The sequence below is a fragment of the Alosa sapidissima genome, chromosome 1 (assembly GCF_018492685.1).
Source record: "Alosa sapidissima isolate fAloSap1 chromosome 1, fAloSap1.pri, whole genome shotgun sequence".
Taxonomy (NCBI): Eukaryota; Metazoa; Chordata; class Actinopteri; order Clupeiformes; family Clupeidae; genus Alosa; species Alosa sapidissima.
The window spans coordinates 52,295,766-52,323,239 of record NC_055957.1 but is presented as its reverse complement, the minus strand read 5'-3'; the positions used below and the strand labels follow the sequence as shown (position 1 = coordinate 52,323,239).

At 41.6% G+C, this 27,474-nt stretch overlaps 1 long non-coding RNA gene across 1 annotated transcript; it reads left to right on the top strand.

Annotated features, from left to right (window-relative positions):
- The first annotated feature begins 314 nt into the window (after positions 1-314).
- Positions 315-27,474, top strand: LOC121694992. Its single transcript, XR_006025978.1, has 5 exons — positions 315-353; positions 1,889-1,963; positions 4,898-4,946; positions 5,945-6,030; positions 27,239-27,474. It is a non-coding gene; the product is annotated as an uncharacterized LOC121694992 (long non-coding RNA).

Below are 27,474 nucleotides of genomic sequence, written 5' to 3'. Positions count from 1 at the left end.
CATAGTTTTTAGAATCCATAAAAAAACCAGATTCAAAGCAAAGGTAAGTGTTCACACTGTAGCAGCTTCCACAGAAAAGGGAATTGTTTCTGGTTTAGCTTCAGTTATCAAAGATGAATGATCACCAGCTGAAGAATTAAGATGAAGTTATTTATCTTCTGACTGGCCTGACTGGTTAGGCTTTGATGTTATCTTATAGTGAGTACAAAATGATCTGTACATCAGCGAAGCGGAGAGATAAAATGTGTCAGGGTCCAGGGTACAGCTTTCTTTCGCCCCTCACCAGCAGGATTTAGTTAGCTATTGGCATGTCAGCAGGCAGAGAGAGCACTGGTCTGGTGCTTAGGTTTCCGGTAGGTGCGTCTTCTATCCTTATCCCCTGATATTGTCTATGAATACAGTAGAGGGGCATCTCCCTTCACCTCTTTTGTGGAAGGTGGTTTACTTGCCTTCTATGTTGGGGAGACTTCTGATTCTGACATGTAAGGCTGATACAACAAAATCACACGTAACCGTGAAACAAACTCGTCCCGCTTACTCTCCCTCCCCTCACCAGGGCCAGTGAGTGTCAGCTCTGACATGTGGCATTTAAGAACGCGTTGGATCACACATAGGAACACACTACCAGGATGGCTATATTATTGATGTTCATGCATAGAGTACACCTGAGTCAGAAAGAAAAGAGAACGTTCAGTTCAGGTAATGGGGAATGATGGGATGGGGAAAAAAGACTTTACAGATTAATAAATATTACAGTTTAGAACTCTGTTTGAAATATTTCAGCACATTTCTCTCTAAGCATGTCTGGTGTGATCTCCAGGTACTCTACATTGAGTGTGTAGTGTCATGATGTCAGACATGATGTGTCATTGGGCATTCTGTCAGTCACCTGGTTCTCAGAATCCCAGTCTAATTTTAGTCAGCATTTGCCAAAGGGTCAAGATCTTATTAAAACAATTGAGAGGCTCCTGGGCACCATGGAAAGGTATTTCTTGAGTTTAAATGTAAGTTCTCCATTAACATGAGAGCAGTAGGCATGTAGTTGCTCTTCAGCACTATTTTAGAACATGTAGTGCTGAACACATGTTAGGTAGTTGTCTACTAGGCTATTGGCTATTGGCATAATCTTTACTACGCCATTGTGTAAATCATACACTATTTTTAGTGTAAATAAGGTTGTCAACATGTCTCAAATTCTCCTAGCACTAATACCTAATAGAGGAAAACAAAAAGGTCTGTGTTCACAGTGCAATTAAGGTCACTCCGCTATAATACCCGCAGCCACATGTTTGCGTGAACAGAAAATTTTAAGCATGTACATAAATGTTTTACACACATAAATATTTTACCTGACTGGGTCACTTGACTGAGATTGGCATTGACATCCCTCTCTCTGTCTGTCTGTCTCCTGTTATTCATGTAACCGTTAGCATGGATCTTGTAGTATGTAGTACTTGACCTCTTGACACTTGAATGTCAGTTGGAGTAAAACTTTGTTAGAATGAATAGATTGGCCAGCACACACTCTGCAGGCTATTGATCTCACAGAAAAGTGACTGGCCAGCCCTTTTGTTTCACTTCAGCTAGACCATGTGAGACAATCTAAAGGGTTGAAGTTGTGTGTTTTGTTGGTGACATGTTTGTATGAAGGCGAAGGAGAAGCAGTATGTGGTTTGTTGGTTATCCACCTCCCCCTGGTGGCAATATGCTTTCTTTAATAGTTATGATATCATCTGCTTTGTCATCTGAATTGTTTGTTGTATGATAGTGTTCCAAATGCACACAGTGCATTGGGTATGGTAGTGATTTCAATAGTGACCCTCCAATTACTCAAACAATCTGCATTTAAGCCTGGTTTGAATTAATAACCCAATCTCACATTACACAGCTCCTGTTTTACTTGGACTATGGCAACATTGAAGCGTGAGGAGACAAGGACTCCTTTCCTTTTGGAGCACAAAAGGTGATTGTATAGAATGTACTTGCAGTTGCCCTGATCTTTGAGTCCTTACCTCTCTGTAACATCACACAATTCTTATACAAAAAAAACAAGTTGGCCTTAGCCTTTTGAAACAGAATATTATTCCCCATACTGTATTCCTCCCACAATGTTTTTAAAGGGACATGCCTTCATTGTGAATGAAATGATTTGATCCCTGTTCCGGTGAGTCTCGCATCCTATAATAAAACCTATTCATATCATGTGAGACTAGCCACTGTGCTGAATATGCAGCTGCCAATGTCCTTGCACCCTGTGCGTGAGTACTTTTGGCCATAGTTTAAGTTTTCATATGAAAATGATGACTTGTGCACATATTTCCATAATTTCCAACTTTGCTTGGCAGTAATTGGCTGAAGTATCGCTAACAAACGTCCTGTGCTTCCTAATAGGTCAGTGTGACACAGATTCCAGTTTATGCTTGAAAGACTAAAAGAGGAAAAGCCCAAGAGCTTTACAATTTGCAAAAACAGTTTTTATCAAGTTAAGAATAAAGATCATGGATCATCTAAATGAGGCCATTTTTGGTCAGTGCATGTCCTGATTTCCTTTGGTTTCTGTGGACAAGCAATTCAGTGATAGGCTCTTCATTTGAAGTAGTATACCAGAAAGTAGTTTGGTGTGTTAACCTAATGTGGATCAGTTAATGAAAACCAAGATCTCTCTTCATAGTTCAGTCTATTAATTGTGTGTATTTCAAAATAAGAAGATCCAGTTTTGATGGAGTATGATTTAAATGTTCATATCGGATTTCATAGTGGATTGCTCTGTGTGGTGAATAGTGAGGTGCTCTGCTCGGACATACTGTTAACAGGGTTCCCAAGGGTCCATGCAGAATTGGTGTATATCTGGTAATTAGCTTTATTGCTTGCTTGAATGCTTGTGGTTAGCCCAACTTTGTTTATTCAATGCCCATTTATTCATCTCCCACTCTAAAAAAAAAGTAAAAGATTCATGAACGCTATACGACTACTCTGAAATCTTTGGTCAGTATATTGTACGATTCATACTATATTAGGTCATGGAAATTCCAGTTTTTCGAGAGGGAAAAATTCTGACTTAGAGTGGGAATCCTGTGTTAATATTCATGTGTTATCTGTGAGGCCCATATTTTGGTGCACTGTAAGACAAGTTTACCACCAATGGTTGCTCCTCTATAGCTGCGTCCCTACTGCTGTTGTTCTTCAATATCAGTTTAGCATGACAAGTTGGTCAGTAAAACAACAAAGGAGAACAAACCTGCCTTCAGGAGAACCTCTATTTTCATTAGTCTAATTTTTTGTAACTATTTTTTTGTCACTGTGGCAGTATGCAGAGCGAAGGGTCAGGCAGTTTTGGAAGGTAAGGAGAAGGCACCACGCGATGTAGAATATGGACTAAAATGGCACGTGTTGGTACGTCTTGGCACATCTTTTCTTGTCGGTCACTGGAAATGATTACAAATTATTTTGGAATAGTATGTCCGTTTGTCCCATATTATTATTAAAAGTCAGAGTGACTCTGGTTTATGTTCAAGGAACATTTGCATGTCTGCAAACAATGTCTGGGAAAAGAGGAGGAGCATATGGCTGTGTATGCCTGCAAAATATATTCTGTCAGAAATAGCTTAGTGTCCCTCACAGCTTTATATGCTTTTCTCTCTCTTTCTGTCTCTGTCTCTCTCTCTCTCGTTCTCCTGTTGTTGTTCTTGGAGAATGTGCCACAGAACGCCTGATCTCTTCAGACATGAAACATGGAAAGGAGATTATAAATGTGTCAGGAATTCAAACAAAGCTCTGCTTGAAGGATAAACCAACGCACAAAGCTGTAACAGTGCGGTATGAATGCATGGGGAATGGTTTTCTTCTCACTCAGAGTTGGGTAAAGTCATTAGAACAAGTCAGTCGTAAGATGGTTACATTTGGTCTGTATTTATGGCTTATACTGTGGAGCATATATCCAAAACATTATAACGACATGATGGAAACACTCCAGTCCTACTGACATATTGGCCCTTGATTTCATTTCAAATGTAGCGAGAACATATATGTGGTCTATATGTGGTCATTCCAAGTAAGATGGAAGATGATCTATGATGAATGTCCATTCATTACTTATCAAGGGTTGAAAATGATTACCTAATGTATACATATTTGTCTTATGTATAAAATGTGTTGCAATCCATACCACGAGGAGCATATGATTGATATGGATGTGCTACAGACTATATGTAAATAGCAGCAAGCAACACTACTTTGAAAATTAGCCTTGTACTCATGCTCTGTTGGAGTATTTCCACATCTCTGATCGTTTCACCCGCATTAGAGTTGATATTTTTCATAACTTGTCTTAGCCTGCTTCCCTTTTTTCCTGGTCCAAATATCAAGTGACACATCAGACTGTTACAATGGAGAATTGTTGCAGTGGAATGCTTACCTGACATCACAGTTTGCTGTGCAAAGCTACTTAAATAGTGATTAGACAGAAAGGCTTTTTCAAAGGCGAAACTATAATTGCACTATGCTCACCATGACTGTGGCAAAATAAAAGGCAGCCAAAAAAGCATGCCTCACAATAGCCATTAGCCATTTGGCAAATCTGTTGACGTCATAATCATGTATCACTCCTCTCCCACTTTGATGACTTGTTTCTAATGTTTTCCCATGTTTCTGCATTGTACTTGCATGCTTGTTTATTGATAGCACTGTTACTCTGATTGTGTTATTGTTACAAGGTTCATGATGTGTGAATAACATTTCCCAAGTAATATATAATTAATAATAATGCTTGTTGTTGTGATATATCCACCGTCTACTTTGGTCATATTTGATCATACTGAAATACTTATGTACTAAGACATTAGCACCTGTTTCATGCTTTATTTGCACTTCAAAACATGGCATCGTTATGTACCAACAGACCACACATGACTGAAATTGCAGTTTGACATGCACAGGAGATCTGTCGGGTAAGCTGCACTTTTCTTACTCATGCATTTGTATTTATGGGATGGATGAGGAAAAGGGTGGAGTATTGCGTCAACATTTTTTAACTGTAAGTATATTTCCAATGAGGCAGTTCACATCAAATTTTAATCAGACATTAGTATTGACTTAGGAAATCCATGTAAATAAATCCAAGTTAAGTCAAGTTATGTGTAATAAAGTGAAATGCATTGAACATGATAAGAAAAACAGTACACCAAGACAAGGATAGGCAAAGAAGCAGCTGAAATCTGTGAGTATTTAGAAAGTAATTATACCTCCTATCCGTGTAAATTAATATCCAGCTGGGTTAGTACATATTGTTAGTACAAATCTTGTGCCCCGAAGTAGCCAACTTGATGTCATTATCATGTTCTCCAACCACGGTGGCCTCCCTTGCAACAACACAAAAGGCAAATCTCACTCTCATTACAAATAGGCAATCACTAAATTAGCACTACAGATAGAAATACTCGCCGGAGACATTGTCCTCCTTGCTCAACCATAGTAAGCCATTCCAATAACTTATTTATGCATGTTTTCCGAGCTAATCTCATGAACACACTTTTTTCGGAGGTCGGCGTGAAGGCAGTATATAAAGGTTTTTCGTTTTCAAGGTGTCACACAAGAAACACATCATGATGGGTAAAAGCAAAGAGCTCTCCCAAGACCTTAGCAATTTCTCAGCTTATTGTTGCAAAACATTTCAATGGAACTGGTTATAGATATTTCAAAACTTCAGAATCTTCAAAGCAGCATCATTCCACTGCAAGTGGAAGGAACATCACTGCGTCATCAACCGGCTAGGCCTCAATACTTCCAATACATTGCTCATGCTAGGAACTCCCCTTTAAACATGGAGTACATGAACTGAACGACTGGCAAAAGAGGATTTTATGGGAAATGTGTACAGGAATTAGCACTAATGCTTGCTTACTGATCCATAATGAGATTTATTTCTATTTCATAATCTTTTTCCCAGCCACATTTTCATGGATAGGTGTAGAGAGAAAAGAAACCTGAAACCTCATGACCTATCTTCTCAACACGTTTGGCTTCCACCAACATGTAAGTGACAAGTGAAAATCACTAAATTAAGTGTCTTGCCTATAAAAACTGTTTTGGTAATACTCTTTGATTACTTCCCTCTTTTGAGATTCACTGGTTTACAGAAGCCTTTAAGAGACTTTGAGAGTTATATGACAGATGCCATGAAGGAAATGTTACAATGGCCATTGTTTTTTCCTTATTCACCATTGACTTGTATGTTGGCTCAAATGCACAAAAAAAAAAATTCAGCCTTTGTAAACATTATGGGCCGTATCGTACACCTGACGCAACATGGCGGCAAATGTGACGCAAGTCTTGTTCATATCTTAGTGGTGAATTTTTCGCCGTCACTCCACTTCAATTGAACATTGGGACCACAGGTGTGTCAAGTTGAAAAATAGGTTTGGTCAGGCGCATGATCCAAAAATCACTATCTTACACCCTCTAAAAATCATTATGCCACTGACCAAGAAAAAACAACTGGGTCAGAGACTACACTTCCTTCGCAGACTTATGGCCCTTTCCATTAGACTCGTAAATCTGCTGCCCGAGTTGGAAAGTGTAAGCCTGTGTAAGTGTAAGCAAGCTTTCTTGCGGCATTTCACGCAGGCATTTTATGTTTCTGGCAGCTTTTAATCCATTTTCCCTTTACGAAATCCATATTTGGTGGCCATTTTGAAAAATGCCCGCCATGACCCCCAGGGGTCAAATTTCGAGCGCCTACGGTCCTAAATCTGATCAGACCCCCTTTGTGAGCCTTCATACCAAATTTCATGCTTTTATCGCAAAGTGATCGATTTTTGTGCTTAACCGCCCTACTAGTGGGGTGGCTAAGCGCAGATTTTCATCAGAATCGATCACTTTGCGATAATATGGATTTCATAATGTCATAATGGATAGATGATAGAAATGAACAATTAAAACATTTGGACATTTGGTCATTAATCAATCCAGTTCATTTTTTAACAAAAAGGAAAATAAGTTATTATGATATCTGTCAGACAGTATGTACTTTTTAAATGTATATTTAAATATTTAATATTAAATTGTGTGCATACTAATATGCATCATTTTTACTTAGTAGTTTGTCAGTGACTCCTCCTTATTCAGTCAGTAGGTTTCATCTTGTGGTGGCCACAGTTGAATATTATTCTCTTTAAAATCTAGGGAACTGGTGGGATGTTTTACTCTTGACTACAAGTGAGATAAAGGCAAAGTCAGTTGAATGTGTGTCTCACTGTTACTCAGTAAAAATAGTGTAGGCTAATATTGCAAGTGAGCAAACATAACTCAAATATAACGTAAAATAGATTTTAGTCTGCAGAAATTTAGAGTTAGGATTCTGTGAAATAAAGTTGCTGTACATTTCCACAGAATTTCATTTAGGCTGGCTATCTAAACTAGCTGCAATTCATCCTATTTATTTCATTGTGCTCTTGTACGGCTAGTTTATACCACCAAAAGCTAATCTCAGTCAATTCTTTGCTCTCTAAATGCTCTCACCTTGACTAGAAATATTACACTCAGTTGCAATGATCATGCACTCAATGGATGTTGTCAGAAATGCAATTAATCATTTACATCCAGAGCAAACCCCTGTGATTGTATTTGAACAGCCACTATTTGCCTTGGCCAAGCAAATACAGTGGAAGTGGCCAGATAGATATAGTGAAATTGTCATTCTTTTTGGGGGTCTCCACATTGAGATGCCATTTTTGAGGACTTTAGGGGACTGGCTGCAAGGTTTGGTAGAGGCTCTTGTTCAAGCAGACCTTACCACAACACTCACAGCTGACTCTTTCTTAAAAGTGGCCCATGTTGCCTGACGAAGAGAGCCCACCAAGTAACAGTGGCAGCATTGTACATTTTGCAACGTGCTGCAAATGATAATTACATGAATATGCATTCCTCCAGTGATGTGCTGAGCTTTGATGAGTGGTGCAAGAGGCAAAAAGATACAGTCCCACAGTTTCAGTATTGGGCCACAGGTATGGAGCTTGAGCTGTCCTTTCTGATCTCTGGAAGGTCTCTGCAGCTGGGCTCTTTTAACATGTATCTTTTTTTTATTTTTTTAATTGCAAACACCATTGACATTACAGAAAATGCAACACTACGACATGCACAAGAATACTACATAAGACAAACAGATGTACATTACACAAACACATACTGTAACTTAACAAGACATCCATTGACTTGGCTTCTTAACACAACATAACATTAATAACAGAAAGGCTAAGGATGATTTGCTTCCAGGATGATTACAGATATGATTATCAGGGATGAAATTGATGACCGGAATGAAAAGAAGGGGGGATGGGGGGGGGGTGTGGATGGTAGCTCTGAGAGTGTGAATGAGGTGGTGTTGGGATGGGGGTGTGGGTGGGGGGTGAGGGGTAGGTGAGTGTGTGAGGATGTGTGTGTGTGTGTGTGTGTGCATATGTGTAAGGCTGGCTTGCTGTTGGGCCAGGAGGAGAGAAGCTGGAACACAGAGAGGGAGGGTTTCAGAGGAGAGGAGTTGTAATTATTCTGTTAAAGATAAGTGTAATACTAAGAATAACTGATTGCCTGACTGATTGACAACCTGGGCACCCATTAATGGCCACAGTTCCACCCAGCCCCCGCAGTTATACGGCGACGAGCTGACAGAGGGGAGGACCTACGTGCCACCCACCCCACCAGGCCCCCAGCATATGCACACATCCCCCACTACCACGACCAACCACACCTCGCCCCCAGACCTCCACCCAACATGCCACTCTTGACCTAAATATGTATGTGAATGGAGGGCTCTATCTAGTGTGTAGCATTAAAAGAAGTGGGCATGCATGGTGAATATCTGTCAGGATTTCCCCATGCACATCACACTTACCCTGTGTAAGATGTATGCCTCCTCTGTAATGTGTACATTAAAATAAGTGAGGCATGCAGATAGACACCTGATGAGGCATCTACCTGCACTCCACTCTTACCCTAGCCTGTTTTGTAGTTTTTTGTTTATGTTTGATGAATGTCACCTAACATGTAGTGCAATTAAAAGAGAGTAAAGTGTGCTGTGTGCTTCCAGGACAAGGCGTGTGCATTAGCGTATGAGGAGGGTGCACAACGGGGGCCCAGGGCCAATAGATAACCCACAGGACCCAACCAATGCCAAACCCACAGAGCGACCCGCCAGGACCGAGTCTCCCAAGCCATCCAATGGGGCCCCGGCAGAATAACGATGAGAGAGGCAGAGAGAGTGAAATTAGTAAAGTTATCAGAGAATGTAAATAAAAGGGGGAGGGGAAGAAGGGGATGCTATTTATTTGCTATTTATAATAATAATAATAATAATAATAATAATAATAATAATAACAATAATAGTTCCAGCTACCATCCCCTGCCCAGTGTTCGATGATATGTGTATCTGTTGATGAAGTGTGTTATGATGGTGTGGAGATGGATCTCAGGCAAAGAGGGTCAGGACTGTAAGTAGGTGATAAAGGGGTACCAAGGAGAGGTTGTATCCTGAGTATTGATTAAGTTTGTAGTTGATAGGTTTTCTAATGATATATAGTCTGTTAACAAGTTTTTCCAATGAGTGATGTGAACATTGTTCCTAGATTTCCAGTTCATGAGGATTGTTTTCTTGGCGATAGTCAGCGCTACCAGCAGTGTTTTATTGCAGGAGTTGCTTAAATTGACTGTGGATGTATCACCAAGTATGCATAAGGAAGGGGATGCTGGGATGTGACGGCCAAAGATGGAAGAGAGAGATTTTGTGACACTCACCCAGAAGTGGTTGATTGGAGTGCAATGCCAAACCGCATGAATGTATGTGTCTGGGTTCTTTTGTGTGCAGTGTGAGCATAGATCCGAACCAAACCCCATTTTAGCCAATTTATGTGCAGTGAAGTGAAATCTGTGAAGAACCTTGTATTGTATTAGTTGTAGATTACTATTCTTTGTCATGAGGTAGATGTTTTTGCACATTTTGGTCCAGAAGTCGGCACCGGGAGTAATTGATAAGTCTGATTCCCATTTGTGATATGGCAGGCCAATTGTTTTTTCTGAACGAGATATCATTTTGTAAATCTGGGAGAGTATTTTTTTGGGAGAGGGAATATTAAGCAGCTCTGAGATTGGTGGGGGAATGTCAAGGTTAGCTGTCTGATTATTGTCTTGAAGAATGTGTTGAAGGTGAGTGATGCCCTTTCCCATCCATGTGTGAAAGTTAAGTGTTTTTTTATTGACGGTGAAATCTGGGTTATTCCAAATCGGGGTGCGAATTGATGGTGTTATAGGTGAATCAGTGATGTGGTAAAATCTCCACCAGGCTGTCAGAGTAGATGAAATTGTTGGGGCTTTGAAGGATGGATGTTTTTTGATTAACTGACTGCAGAAAGGGAGATCTGAGATTTTAATTTCTTTACAGATTGTTCTTGTTCTAGGTCTAACCAAGTGTTGTCTGAGGGGGTGGGGTGTAGCCATTTGTAGATGAAGTGGAGCTGGTTGGCCATACTTGCAGTACACTGCCCCCCCCCCCACATACACAGCACATTATTTCATCAGGAAGCTTCTCCAACACATATATTGCACACTGCCCTCTCCCCACATGCACAGCACACTATCCCATCTCCCCTGTCATCCCCCCAACACACACACCAAGACCCCTGACAGTTGGGTTAGCCCCTTGAGCCATGGATCTGCCCAAGGTTTCTTCCTTGGTAAGGGAATTTTTCCTTGCCCCTGTTGCTCTTGGGTGCTCCTTGTTGGTGCCCCCCCCCCCCCCCCCCCACACATCCCAATCCTCCCCCACCTTTCTTATGCAGCCTTTGCCACTTAATCTACTAAACCCCTCTTCTACTGCACTTTTTAACCCCCCCCCCCCCCAATAAATGCACAAATAGGCTGACACCAGACATAATTTCAATGCATTTCTTACTTCCAGTAACTATATGCATGTGACAATAAACTTCCTTGTATCCTTGTAACATCATTCATTTCTTGTGTGGCTAGAAGTTAGCTAGCTATGTCATAGGAAAGAGATGTTGCTGTATGGGATTTATGCTTAGTGTAATGCCATGGTCATTTGATATGAGATGCTTGTACTCGTAACTTCGTCACTCGTAACTTTAGGACTCCTATTTTTTTTTACTAAGAGTAATTCAGGAAGAATTTTAGCCCTAAAAGTAGCACCTGAGTCTGTGACAGCTTAAAAGAAGTCGCGAGGACTCCTAACTCACTAAGACCGACAAACACAAACAGTTTTTTGTGGTGGCATTTCACGTCGCGATGTTTTAAAATGCGTCTACAGGAGCTTCCAATCGCGAGGGAACAATGTTGCATTGTAGGCATAACTAACTAAGGGATGCAGTAACACCACCAACAACAACCAAAACTAGCCTACCCATTGTTTACATGTACATTAAATGTAACGTTTCATTGTGAATCAAATTAAAATGTTCTCCTCTTTGCAAACGTTGGCATAGGCATATGGTGACCGATTAATTTAATAATGTTGCTGTGTGAATCACGGTAAGCGTGAATGAAGTGGCCACTTCTTAATGGGACTCACTGTATGGAAGTAGGCTAAGTAAAATAGAGATGTTTCAAATAAGATAAAGTTAATCAGAATTCTAGGATATGCCCGCTTGACAACGGCAGAGATAGAACTGGCCTTTGGCCATAGCAACCATCCATTTAGAACGACTGGCCTTCATAGCAACCAAAGATCTTAGCTGTGATGCATGTATACATGTAATGTGATGCAAAGTATAGAAAGGGGATGAAATATACAGAGACAGGAAATATAGTGCAATGTAGACAGTAGTATACAGCTGATTTACAGAAGGTGGTTTAGAGTAATATGATGTATTCCTTTATTCTGAGATACATCTGAGATACAGATGCTCTCAAAACAATCCCAGGCTCTCAAAATAATCCCAAACAGACATAAGGTCTTTATAGAGCAAATCCATATAGATTATTTGTCAAATAAACCAGTAAAACATAATTAGGGGATGGAATATGTAACATTCACACTCATAGCTCATATTTTTTTTTTAAATAAATCAGTGAAAAAGTATCCTGACAAACAAGCAGCATTTTAATGCCTTGGTCATATTTCATCATTTCAATTCTTCTCTAGGTTACCTGATAGCCCAGTTTGAGAGGTGCAAGACGCGTGACATTATTTATTTTTGCAGCCAATCACTGCTGTTGTTTTATTTTATTGATTTGATCTTAGTCATAGAAGCTAAATTCGAAGGCAGGCCAAAGGTAAAATCCAACGAACCGCATTCACCCCGCAAGCCAATAGTTGAATAGCCCTCTCCTAGAGCTTTAGAGGTATTGCCACTGCTCCAACACTGAAAGGCACTGTTACAATGCTTGGATCAAGCCAGGTTCAGCATAGCGTATGCCACTGTCGGCTCACGTTGGTGACCGGACCAGGGCAAGCACACTTTCGCAGTAACCGCCGGAAATGCAGTCTAGTTAGTTTGTTATTATTTGTTCTGATTGTTGCATGTAAAGTCCCTGTCTGTATATAAAGTATATGTGTGGCCATTTATGTACTTTATATGGTAAAATTATGTGTTGTGTTATATATTATGTATGTGTATGGAAAAGGTCCATAGTTATTCCTCATGTACTACACCCTTGATAACCTAACCCCTAACGCCTATGATGGCCGGTTTTGTTTTCTTTTTCAAAGTATAAAGGTTTCAAAGTGATAAAGGTGCAAACTTTCAAAGTGATAAAGGTGCAGGTTTATTTACAGTGCGCAGGTGCAATATATGAAATAACAAACAAACAAAAAGTTTGTTTGTTATTTCATATATTGCACCTGCGCACTGTAAATAAACCTGCACCTTTATCACTTAAAACTCCAGAGCTATTTGTTGTCTGCCAACCCTTCAACCACTGGAGTTTTCTGGACACGCCCATCCCTTAAATGTGAGTTGGGGGTTGCAAAGCCTCTTTCTCACACACCACCCACGGGTGGGCGTGTGCGCCAGCGCTGCAGGTCAGCCTTTCCACATACACCCCTGGCTTTAAAGTTCACCGTCCTGGTAGCATACCTATCTACTGCCAAGGCCTGAAGGGGACGGGGAGAAAATGTACTTCTGCTACACTGGCAGAGAACTCATGTGAAACAGACTGTGGGAGGTGGAAGGGGTTTGAATGCTGTGAGTGGAACGTCGGAGGGATAGAACTGGATCAGGGTTCAGACCTAACTCCTCCAGGGGGCACACAATTGGAAAATCTTCACCTGCTGCTATACTTGGGGCCAGCTCTGGTTCTTCCAAAGTGTCTGTGCTAAATGGTGCCACTGCCAGGTGGCTGGCGCTGTTTGTTGGGGGTTGGACATCTGGTACGCCCTCCAAATGAGCCTGGCACAGTTGGACAAGGCTAAAGTTAACACCATCTTGGTCACTGTGATGCTAAGCACTAGTCCTGGTGTGGACTACGGCAACTGCAGGGTTACCGAGGCCTGGCTCCCTCCCGATACCCCCATGAGGCTGTGGAGCAGCCAGTGCTAGTGGGCTGGATGAATCTTGACCGGTGGAAACAGGTCTAAGCTCGGAGCAATGCATGGTCTTAAGGGCGCCCTTTTCCCCATACGGCCTGATCTTATAGTGTGTGCCAATTCCATCCAGACACTCCACAATTTCATACTTGGTAGACACCAACGTATCCTGTATTTTGTGGTGACCGTGAAAATGGTTCTTGCAAAAGAGTTTACATGTACATTACATTTAGCAGACACTTCTTGACCAAAGTCACTTACATACTGTATGTCCGCTATATTACAAGGGATCACATTGTCCCCGGAGAAACTTGGGGTTAAGTGCCTTGCTCAAGGGCATAACAGTGATAGCCGGGAATTGAACCGACAACTTTCAGGCTACTGCACGCTAGCCCAGCTCCTTAACCACTACACTACCACCACCCACTAGAGAGAGACTAGAGTGCCAGGTGGTAATATGGGTACAGTGTCAGGACCACCATGCCTACGATATGCCGCAGCCTCTTCTAAGTGTCTCCTAGCACTAGCATAGACAGAAGTCAGGTACTCTTGATGTTGCACCACCCAATCAGCCGGTGGACTGTCTGTGGTCACCTCCAGTATTTCCAAGTAGGTGGTCGACTGGTAACTGTGGCTTCTGACTGAACATCAGCTCGTATGGGGAGTGCTGTGTGGACTAGTGGACTGGTACACGGTGGTATTATAGGCAGGAGCTGAGGGAGCAACTGGGGCCATTTACGCTTCTTTTCAGGGGGTAAGATCCTGAGCAAGTCATGAAGTGTCCTGTTGAAACATGCACATTGACCGTTCCCCTCTGGAACTGATAAGTGGTGGTTCTAGTCTTTGTTATGCTGTAGATGTCACACAGGTGCTTCAACAGCTCCCCCTCAAAGCTGCGCCCCTGATCAGAGTGGATTCTTCTTGGCACGCCATACACATAGAACCATCTCTCGGTTAAAAACTTAGCTACGGTGGAAGCTCTGTTATCGGGGTTGGGAAAGGCCTGGGTAAACTTTGAGAAAGCATTTGTGACTACCAGAACATTCTCTTGTCCTGTGCTAGCCCAATCCAAGAGAGTAAAGTCAATGGAGATTATCTACAAAGGCTTAGTGGTTAACAGATTTCTCAAGAAGGTTCTGGCTTTGGGTTGTCTTGCTTTAGCAACCACACAGTGCTCACACTCAGAACACCACTTTTGCACCTCATGCCACATCTGGGACCAGTAGCACGGAGGAGCCTGGGTCGCTTGGTACAAGGTCCCATCCACTTCCTGTATCTGGGACCACTACTTTATCAATTGCGGACTTTCCTTGGTTCACTCCACTTGTCTTAACGGGTAGGTGGTCGTCCCTGTCACCAAAACCACAGGTATCTTGCAGGACTTTCAGGTCTCTTTTGGTTCGACCAGGGATGGTGTCCACCATACAAGATTCTGTCATCCAAGAGTCTTGGATAGTTGCACTCGAGGCTTGCATGTTGGCTATGGCAAGCGGCAGGGGGACGTCCAGACCGTGTGACACAGATCGCAAAGTGTTAGTGGGGCTTGTGGGAAGCCTAGAAAGGGTATCGGCATTGCGATTAGCTGTCCCAGGACGATATTTGATGTTGTAATGAAGAGGGCAAGCTAAGAAACCCAGCAATGTTCCAGAGCGTCCAGTTTCGCTGACTGCAGGTATTAGAGGGGATTGTTGTCAGTGTACACGGTGAACCATTTTTTTCCGTGATTGCCCACTTGACTGCAAGGAGTTTGAGTTTCATGGCACTATAATTTGACATGTTCCTCTCACTTGGCCGCAAGCCCCGGCTAGCAAAAGCTATTGGTCACCGTAACCCATCCTTCTCCTGTGACAGAACTGCCCCCAATCCTCCATGGCTTGCATAGGTCTCTAAGATAAAGGGACGACTGAAATCAGCATAACCTAGGACTAGCACTTGAACAAGCCATTCTTTTAAGGCTCTGAATCCAGAAAAAGTTCTGAAAGCAAACCTGAAAGTGACTACATTCAATGTTAACTATCCAATATTCAGATGTCTGTAATTGAAATGTATGCAAATTAGTGCATAAGTAATGAGATATTGTTAAATTACATCCATAAACATATATTTTCAGAAAACTTGTAATGCAAAAAAATATTGTCTCTACATAAATAATCAACTAAAGTTTCATAAGAATATCAAGGAGTTACATTTTTTACCCTATTCACCCGTTCTATGTTGCCTATGGCGGCCCGTTTTAGGCCGCAAATGCTAATTAGCAGGTTTAAAACTAAAAAATCAGCTAAGTTATGATGCAAATAATTTTATATGACCGTTTCTTGCCCCAGACCTTAAAGTTAACTTTAGCTGAATTATATGTTTGTGTTATTAACTGTAAATGTATTCATGTTTGGTATCATTTTTATACTGTAGTCTCAGTACAAGGAGTACAATGAATTAAGTGTAAGAATGTTTAGAACATCCTGTATAACAGCCATCACCAAATGGCGGACCGCGGTCCGAGTCCGGACCGTGACGTGATCCAATCCAGACCCAGACCATATAGCCTAATTTAGATTTTCACGTAAGATTTCAAAGCTGCGCTAAATGTTTCGTTGGTTAGGATAACAGCATTTACTTCAGGAGCTTCAGGAACCATCATTTCGCTTGCTGCTACCCAGCCAGTGAAATCTGTGTATTCTGATAAAGTCGAGTCAGTGAGTAAAGTATGTACTACTGTGGGGAAGAAACTGATAGCCTGAAACGAGCGAGGAGAGGAGACGGGACGAGAAACAATCAGATGGATATCTAAGTTAACGATAAGTAAGTTATTTTCAAATCATCGATTGCTCAAAGAGGAGAAAGCTAGACAGCGAGAACAGAGCTTTATATAACGATACGGGGGCAATACCACGCAAAACTGTCACGTCCGTACCGCCAACTAAATATGGATGTGACAGTTTTGCGCAGAATTGCCCTGGACCTCTTCTATATTCTGAGACAGGCGATTTTAAGCGCCAATTTGAAGCACCTTTACTAGACAAAGCATATATTTTGAGCAAGCATAGGGTAGGCTAGGCCCATTCAACAGTGAACTGAGACCACAGAATATTTTATGATTTAAGAAGACAAGATTGATCCACCACAATCTAGTTAATCCTACATGCATTCACTGCCCAACAACGTGATATTCCTGGGTTTCCAGGATTTTGGGTCAACATAAAAAAAAAACTAAAAAAAATGAAATTATACTTGCTGATTAATGGGTTCAAGGAACCAGCTGTGGAATATCCATCCTTGTCTCAGCTCAAATTTTATTTTAAGTTCACGTTAAGATCTTAAAAAATACCAAGTCTACTCAGTTTTTCTCCCCAATTAGGCTACTCTTATCTTGCCTTATTTCTCCTCATTTCGAATGTCGCCTTTTAGGCTACTTATTTTATTTCACATTAAACATTAGGCCTAGGCCTACAATCTTCTATTTCTTGAATTTCCCCTTGGGGATCAATAAAGTATCTATCTATCTATCTATCTATCTATCTATCTATCTACAACTAGGCTCCATCCATCCATCCTAATATTATACATACATACATATACATAACCTAAACACGCACGTTAAACATTATGATGCTCAGGACCTTTGCTTGAGGAAATTTTCTGTAACTGGACCTCGCTGAAGATTAATTGAATACCCCTGCTGTATAACATTTCTACCTGAGGAGCCTGCCTAATATGTTAATGTCAAGTAGGTGTGTCTGGGTGTGGCTGACGGAAACGGCGGGAAGTTGTACCTATGATCACTACGTGAACCACACCCTTGCAAATTGAGCATAAATGGCCAGCCTCTTCCGGTAGTCTTTAGAAGAGAATACTGAGATACTGGTGAAATCCATGATGGGGTCACACAAACATGTACTTTTCTCCCTTGAGGGGCACTGGCCCCTCATTGAAAAGAATAAATGCCTGGATCCTGATCTTTCATCGTCCTGATTGAGTCTTAAGAGAAATATGGTAGTAAAAATATACTATCAGTTAATATGATATTCACAATCAGTACCCAAAAATTAGGCAAAATACCCTCTTTACCAGTGTTTCCTCACATTTGACTCCCAAGTGATAATTATGCTTTATATAAATGATGATGTCATCTAAGTGTGTAAATGGATCGTGAAAATTTGAAGACAAATTTCCTTAGACTCTAACTTTGAAGACAAAGTTCCTTATAGTACAGCGGCTAGCACCGGAATCGTTCAATTTTTGCACAAAGCATGAAACTTGGCACAGTTATACTACAACCCCTAGTGATCAAAAATTGAAATGGACCCCAACACATAGCGCCCCCTAGTGGCCGCCATCTTGAATTCAAATATGGCTACCATTTTTAATAGAATTTTTGATACAACTTCAAAATTAAACAAGATAAAAAAGTCTTTTAAGTTCTAACACTCAATTTTTAGGGTCAAGGAAGCTATTGACATGATTTCCAAACAAACTTGATGTTGGCCATTTTGAAATCCAATATGGCGTATACCAAATGTGAAAATATAGACCATATCTATTGTTATTCACGATAGAAATATAATTCAAAAACATTTTCAAAGTTTAAAGTCATTTCATCACATGACAACCTCAATAATATACGAGGCATCAAGTATAATCTGGTAAGATTCCAATATGGCCACTATGTGTAAGAAAATAAGCCAATTATTCTATATTTTGGTTAATTGAAGTAACTACCTACATCATCAATAAATTCTTATTCTACCTTCTTCTCTTTCTGAGCAAACCTTAACTATTACTATACACTGCTCAAAAAAATTATACACTTTAAAAAATAAAACACATCAGATGATGTGAAACATGCTGGATATCTACATTACATTACATTTGGCTGACGCATTTTTAGCCAAAGCGACTTACAACCTGGTAAACAGTTTAACTTTTAAAACAATTCTACCAACAAGGAACAACAGATGAAAAAAGTTTGGATTGACCTGAGCGGTGGCAGAGCTAGACGATGTTTGTCTGAAGAGTGCAACGGTCAGGGGGTAGCATATCTGTATGAGGGCATTCGAGTAGGTGGGAGCAGTAGGATTAGCTGGGAGGACCAGCAGTTTGGTTTTTGAGAGGTTTAGCTGGAGGTGGTGTGCCTTCATCCATGTAGATATGTCTGAGAGGCAATCCGAGATCCGTGCAGAGACCGAGGGGTCATCAGGTGGAAAGAACAGATAAGAACAGCTGTGTGTCATCTGCATAGCAGTGGTATGAGAAGCTGTGCGAATGGATAATCTGTCCCAAAGAAGTTGTGTGGATAGCAAAGAGAAGGGGGCCCAGTACTGAGCCCTGGGGATCCCTGTGGTGGGATGGTGAGGTGCGGACAGCTGTCCAAGCCATGATACGTTAAACGAGCATCCTGTGAGGTAGGTTTCACAGGATTCTGATATGGACTGGGTAATATGTTAGGAACAAAAGGATGCCACTTCGTTATTTGGGAATGAAAATTATCAATCTACAGAGGACTGAATTGAAAGCCCCCCCGAAAATCTGAGTGGAAAAAATTACGTGGCAAGCTCGTCCATTTTGCTTGAATTTCAGCGCAGCAACTCATGATTTTACTCAGTAGTTCGTATGGCCCTGACATGCTTGATCGGGGCATGCTCCTAATGAAACGGCGGATGGTATCCTGGGGGATCTGCTCCCAGATGTGGACATGGCCATCACTGAGCTCCTTGACAGTCGGCGGTGCAACCTGGCGGTGTTGGATGGACCAAAATATAATGTCCCAGAGGTGTTCAATCGTATTTAAGTGTGGGGGGACAGTCAATGGTATCAATGCCTTCATCCTCCAGGAACTGCCTGCACATTCTCGCTACATGTGTCCAGCCATTGTTGTGCACCAGGAGGAAATCCAGGGCCCACTGCACCAATACAGAGTCAGACAATGGGTCTGAAGTTTTCATCCTGATGCCTAAGATCAGTGAGGGTGCAGTTGTCTTGCCCATAGAGGTGTGCGCGTCCTTCCAAGGATATCCCTCCCCAGACCATCACTGGCCCACCACCAAACCAGTCATGCTGAATGATGTTGCAGGTAGCATTACATTCTCCAAGACATCTTTAGACATCACATGTGCTCAGGGTGAACCTGGTCTCATTTGTGAAAAGCACAGGCCGTCAATGGCAAACCTGCCAATTCTGTATTCTTTGGCAAATGCCAATTCAGCTGCACGGTGCTTGGCGGTGAGCATAGGTCCTTCCAGAGACCATCGGGCCCTCAGGCCACCTTCATGAAGTCTGACAGTGTGGTCAGAGACATTCACACCAGTGGCCTGGAGGAGGTCATTTTGTAGGGCTCTGGCAGGGCTCCTACTGTTTGTTGTTGCACAAGGAGCAGATACTGGTCCTGCTGGGTTAAGGACCCTTTACCATCCTGCCCAGCTAGAGCAACTGTCTCCTGGAATCTCCAACATGCTCTTGAGACTGCGCTGGGAGACACAGCAATCCTTCTGGCAATGGAACGTATTGGTGTGCCATTCTGGAGGAGTTGGACTACCTGTGCAACGTTTGTAGGCTCCAGGTACTGGCTTATGCTACCAGTAGTGACACTGACCCTAGCAAAATGTGAAACTACTGTAGTGTCAGTCAAGGAGGATAAAAATGGAAAATGTATAATTTGCCACCACCTCTAAAACCATTCCTGTTTTTACAGACCTATCTCCCTTCTTGTCAAAGTTTTTGGAGAAAGTGGTCTTCAAGCAGGTCTTGGACTTACTATATCAGAACAACCTGCTAGACCCTATGCAGTCTGTTTTCAAGAGTCATTCTACTGAAACTGCTTTTCTGTCTGTGACCGAAGCATTGAGAGTAGCTAAGTCCTCATCTAAGTTACTAAGTCATTAGTATTCATTCTACTAGACTTATCTGCAGCCTTCTATACTGTTAACCATGACATTCTCCTTTCTACACTGTCTGAACTGGGATGTCTAGAAAAGCCCTTGGTTTAAATCCTACCTTAAAGGGCACATGACCTCACCACAGGTTTGCCTCAGGGATCAGTATTAGGGCCCCTACTTTTCTCTATTTACACACTTCCTTGGGTGAGACCATTCGCTCCCATGAATTTTATTATCACTGCTATGCAGACGATACTCAACTTTACCTGTCTTGAGCTTTTGGTGTTTCCACCACAAAGCACACCTAAGGACTGGGCGCTGAACGCACTAGCCAGTGTCCTAAAAGTGCTGGTTCACTGACTAGAATGAGCCCTAATGTGTCAGGAAGGAGCTAAACTCATAAGGTATTACGTATTTAAGTTAGCTTCATTGACAGGCATAATCATTTTATGGGATGCAAAATGTTAAACTACAATAAAACAAAATGGATCTTTTCAAACAATCACTATAAGCCTTAAAAGAAACACCCACCTCAATTGAATTAGGCTAACAGTAGGATGTGTTGTACTGGGTTATGTACTAATTATCTAACTCTAACTGGGTGTATGTAATAATTTATCTAACTCTAGGATAGAAGACAAAATAGCTAATTTCCCATAAGGCAGCATGTTTCTTTAAGAGACTTGACAGACGCTAGCATCCATGGGTTTTAGCATCCTTGCTAGCATGCCAGCCTCTAGGGGGCAAATTAGAAGGATTGAGCCCAGGCAAGTGCAGGGTTTAGTCACACAGTCGAAACTTCACACATAGCCTAAACGCACCCCAGTTTTTGACTCCGTGTCAGAATGTATGGCTACTTCCAACGTGTCTGCCATTTTAATTATGCATGATTGTCATATTATGTGTTAAAAGCAGCATAGCATTATAAATGTAAAAAAGGGGTAGTACTATACCTGTACCAAGTTTCATGCTTTCTGCGAAAACTGAACGATTCAGGTAAAAATCTGGCCTTAGTCGCTGTACCAGAGCCATAGAAAAAGAGTTGCGACACTCTTTGAAGTCGCCGCCACACGGTCACGTGGTTCACGTACGCTTCAACAGTTCCAAACAGCTCTTTGCGTGTAGTGTTATTTCAATGGGATAGACAGCAGCAAGTGCGTTATTGAACGGGAAACATTACAACAAAACAAAAACGAGTGTTAACGAGTGTTAGCATGCTTACATTATAGTGACAATTACATATTGCGAGTATAATTGGTCTGCAACATCGATCTAAAATATGTTCTTTGGTAGTTCTAACATTGAACGTTTGTTTCCTTGCTGGACATAAGCTGTTATTGGATTCCTACACTTGCCTGTATCATGCTACATCTACTTTACTTACATTGTCAAAACGTAGGCTATGCATTTTGTATCCTTTTTGTGTGTGGACATTAGATCCAGTGTCCTTTTTAGTTTGTTTGGTGAGATGAAGATGAAGGTGCCCCCCCCCCCACCCCCCCACCCCCCCAAATCTACCACACAGCTTTGATCATTGTAGACTAGCAATAAACGTCAAATATCTAAATATATGAATAGCATTCAGTAGCCTAACAGCTTACATTTTTAAAGTTTGATCAATGCATTAAATCTGTTCAGTTCTTTTAGAGAAATAGCATAAAGGTGGCCACCACAAAGCCTTGGTAGTAACATTTTAATACTAGCCATAAACATGTCAAAAACACATAGGCTAAATAAGAATCAATAACAACTTAAATGTGAAAAATTTGATCTATACTGCAAGACACCCACTGTTTCAATAACACACTTGTAACTCAATAAGCAATCAACTGTTTCAATAAAATACTTATAACTTATATGTCAGCCGGCTGGTGAGACTACAGAATGAAAAGGATGACTGATACATGTTAGGTTTTCAATAGAATTTTTATTACGTTTTCAATGTGTGTTTAAAACAAGAACAGGAACAAATGCAAATATAGCTGCAAGCAGCAATGAGGGGGCCAAGCAGATAGGCCGGAGTAACCATGGCAACGAAATGCTGTTAGCTCAATGCTGAAATCAGACGTATGGCCATAAGCTGTCAAAGCAAGTTTCACGTCTAGCAGGTCAAAAGTTACAAGGCAAAATGCATTTTTGCTAATTGCAGTGACCCTAGAGGTCAAAGGTCACAAAATTTCTTCGGCATTCACCTGATGGGGTCATGAGTCCATGTACCAAGTTTGGTTTTGATACATGCAACGATTGCTGAGATATGAGCTCACTTCCTGTTTGGCGGCTTCGCCACAAATTTCGATTGGATGTGACGGGCTTCTATCAATTGTTACAGAAATAAATGAAGTGACAAGGCATGGTCTGAAGATGGTCTGTGCCAATTTTGGTGAAGATCAGATGAAATTTGTGACCTGTGCGAAATTGTTGGTGTTTTTGATCAAATCAAATATGGCGGCCGAATAAATTATATTGATGTGACAAGTTGTCCTCAGTTGACCTAAGGACCTTTCACAGTATTACCAGACACCACTAGTACAATTTAATTCTAAGCATAGCAGCAGCTACAGGCCAAAAGGCATGTTTGTGAATTACAGCTCCCCCTAGAGGTCAAAGGTCACCACATTTCTTGAGGGTCCTCCTGATGGGGTCATGAGTCAATGTACCAGGTTTGGTTTTGATATATGCAAGGGTTGCTGAGATATGAGCTCACTTCCTGTTTGGCAGCTTCGCTGCAAATTTTGATTGGCTTTTACGGGCGAACGGTAATACTTCCGAAGACAAAAAGTGATAACTTTTGTGAGGCTTGGTCTGAAGATGATCTGTGTCAAATTTGGTGGGAATCAGAGAAAGTATGTGACCCCTGATACATTTTAAGTGTTTTTGATGAGATCCAAAATGGCGAAAAATCCATCATGGCGGAAAATGACGTCATAGGGTGCGTTGAACTCGGCTCGGTCCAAGGATTCCAACAATACCTGACTTTTGAAAATCGGACCAACAGGTCAAAAGTTACGTGCATGAACGCACGTCCAATGGCCTGTTGGTGGCGCTAGAGGGTTCGAGTTGCCGACATGAAACTTGGTGACATGAAACTTGGTGACATGAATCATGGGACCGTCCCCAATCAGTGTGCCAAATTTCCCAACTTTTTACCATACGGTTCTATGGGCTGCCATAGACTCCCATTGCATATAATAATAATAGGAAAACGTAGAAACACAATGAAGTCCTCGCAGCTTCACTGCTTGGCCCCCAAAAAAGACTGGGAGGAAGATATGGTGACACTGCAACATAAAAAGGAGGTCTGACACTCATTTAGGTTTCCAAAAAATAAAAAGATTTCAGTTTCCAAAGTTTCAACAACAATTGTGTGTGAACTACACAAAAGACACTATGTGGAAGGGATGGATAGCTCTCCATATACACACCTGTACACCTATAAGAGGGACATGGTGACATTCTTGAATTTCCCCTTGGGGATCAATAAAGTATCTATCTATCTATCTGGTAAGGAGGATGAGGTGTGGAAGATGCTGGATCAACACAACTCCCTTTGTGTGGACCTCAAACATAAAGTTCAGAACAGGCACAGTGGAGAATGGAGGGAGAGAACAGAGCAGGCAACACTCAGTGTATACTTGGGACAACACATTAAGTAAGTAGCAGAAACCTAAGCAAGAGGCCATCTCCAGCAAGAGTTTTACATAGGCCCATACACAGCCAACCATTTGCAAGGCTGGTTGGGGGTACCACAAGTCCACACAAAAACTATAACAATGACAACATGAAGAATGATTTTGTTGGGGATTACTTTCAGAGTGATCTATGCCCTATTAACCTGACTACACTTTTCAGTTATCCAAAAAAAAAAACTTCGCTATGTATTTGACAAATTACTTTTGACAAAGCAATCAAAATTATTACACCAAGAACACCAGCATGAAATGTAAAATTACTGAAAACTAAATTAACTAACCTGAAATCGATTATCAGTTGGAGCAAAAACTCCTACTGTAGGCTACTATACAGACGCCACTGTCCCACGACCACGCTCGTGCCACACTCGCCTACCGCTTGTGCCACTGTCCCGTTTGGAACAGTGATAGCTAGTGGCACAGGACTGGGCTGGCAACACAAGAGCACAAGAGCCACGCACCAGTAACAACAACAATAACTTATAATAGTCTAGGTCTTGCTCCTACTGCTTCCCCTGAAATTCATAACTGAAATCCACTCATTCACGAGTCTTGGACACTATAGCCTACTTCATGTCATGTTCAGCCCACGGTTCAGTTCATAACGCCATAAAACTCGCCATCTAGCAAGCTAATCTATATCAGGTTTAAAGACAATACTCACATTCATTTGCTCCATTTTTCACCTGAAGAGCGTTAATCACAAACCCATTGATAACCAGCACATCTGAATATAGAGTTGCCATGCTGAATGAAATGTATTTTATCAAGATAAAGTTTGTGTTCCCCCTCATAGCATGTCTAATGTTAACACTATGTGAATGAGCTGACTAGCTAACGTAAGCTAACGCAATCAGGTTTGAAAAATATAGCATTATAAACATAATAAAAACCTGTTGACAACCAACCTATCATCTAAAGTTGCCCTACTACAATAGGCTAACCAAATGTGTTTTGTCTGAAATTCATTATTGACGTAGGAACATTATCTTTAAACTAACCTCTCCACATCAAGGTTTGCAGGCTAACTTTTGGCTTTGAAATTTCGGTCAATTTAAGCTATAAATGTCAGTTAAACAAGCAGCACAAAATCCTCAAAGAACAATACCAGTATCTACTAGTGCAGTTGGTATAGGAAATGCATATGCCAATTGAAAAAACGTCGTACCTTCGTCTACTTACCACTGACAATATCAGGCAGAAAGCAATGGAAGTGAATGGGGCTAAAGCCGTGAATGTCAAAGTTAGGAACTTATGAGCTCAGCATAACGCGGAAGTAGCCTGGAAAAAGCGCCGCCATTGTTTCCTATGGAAGTCTATGGGAGTGTAGCCACTGTTTTCCTAATGCTCTGCGCTGTACTATTAAACTCTATTCACCTTATTCAGCCCCGCCCATTTTTTAAAATTCCACGTTGTCTTTAAACTTCCGGTCGGCTAGCTACGTCTAGTTAGCTTCATTGGGATAACACGGCAGAAGAGGATAGAGAGGCTAACTTGGGAGGAAAACGACAAATGCCATCAGGAGGTCAGATTGCAATATTGTACTTCGCTATAGGCTATTCACCCCTACGGAGTGGGTAGACATATGCGGCAGTGGCCGCTGTATCGTATGGAGAAACTCGCAAATCCTTATCTGTTTGGTAATTATGGTAACTAGTTTAGAAAGCCATTACAGAACAGCCGCTCCAAAGTCAGTGTTTTCCTAACTTCAGATAGGAAAGGTGTATAACAGAAATATCTTAAGTCACCAAAATCCTAAATAAACGTTCCTAACTTTATGATGACCCATAACATATGATGCCAGTCATCTCGATAGAGCTCTGCTATCTCAATGTATCGCAATGGATGTACTGCTCAATCGGAAGTTCGGAGACAATGTGGGCAAAGCTAGCGCCCCCCATGTTTGTGCGCGGAATAAGGTGAATACCAAAGTCCTTTTAGGCAAGTCCCTCCACTCGGCGGCCATATTGCAATGCTTTTTGGGCACTCATCGGGCATCCTATTCGGCAGAAATGCGCGTGGGCAAGACTTCACGACACCAATCTTGCTCCAGTAGCGAGTACACAACACATGATTGGCACGATGTCTTCACAACACACCATATGATTGGCTCAATGTATTCACATCACACCACATGATTGGCTCAATGTATTCACATGTCGACGTTTTGCCAAGGAAGGGGTGGGATGTGTGTAAACAACAGCCATAATAGACCTCTCCGGAATAAGTCCCGCCTCCGAAACATCCGGATCCACCCAACTTCGGGGCGTCGAATGTCTATGGAAAATAACATGGCGTTTCAAAATATCATACCTGTCAAACATCTGTAGGTGGCGAAGTAGAAAAAAATGGTGGGCTGATTGGCCTTCTGCCATCTAGTTTCCACTGGATTTTTTGATAGTCGGTGCCGTTAAAGTAGAAATATATCAGTAAGAAGCATAAGCTAACGCACGCTTCGGACGCCGCGACTCCCTGAGTCAAGGTTGCATAGCAACGGCAATGTTTCATAGTTTGTCGTCACTGTAACAAAGGGCCGACTCTAGATCAGTCGTATTGCTTGCCTCCAACCAGCCAATCAGAGAGCACGCTGCCCTCCGGGACTTCAGAACGTTGGGTTTGTTAATACAGAGGAAGAAGAAAGTTCTGGAGAGAGCTGGCGTTAATTTACTGAGTGTGCTGTTGATTGATTGTTATAGTCTTTCAAGGTGTATTTTCTACTTGTGTGCGTTCAGTAACAAGTGAGTATCTGTATTATGTTCGGTGTATGTTATGTGTCAAGTAATTGAGGAAATATCGTATAAGCGTGAGGCACGCGATTCACATGTGCATTTACCGCGAGTGAAATGCTTATGCTGTAAGTCTGGACTTAATCACACATAATGTTAGGACACATTCCATTTGAATGTCGAACAGTGCCATGTTCATTATTATGTATGCCTACGTGACTTGTTTACCATATTACGCTATACTTACCTGTTACACATTCATCAGTAGTGTTAATGTTAATGTGGTGAGGTCATGCTATGTTCAGCTAAGCTAGGTTGCTATTATAACATGTAGCAGACATGTATAGGCTATAGCTCATGTTGTAGCTTATGTTTATTTGTATTTAGCACATAGCTGATTATTGTCTCTCTTTCTATTATCTCCTGCAGAACCACACACACACACACAACTTACACACCCATACACATAGACCTGTTTATTGGGATTCAGCCATCTGGATTTGTGCAATAAACCTGTTGGAAGAACATTTTGGTGTGCACATTCTGACCGATGTCCCTCAGCGGCCACAGCTTTAAGTTGACCTCAAGATCTAGTTAATGTCCATCAGAACAGTCACCAAAATGGAGTTCGTGGCACCAGAGCCTGTCTACGGAGGTGGCACTAA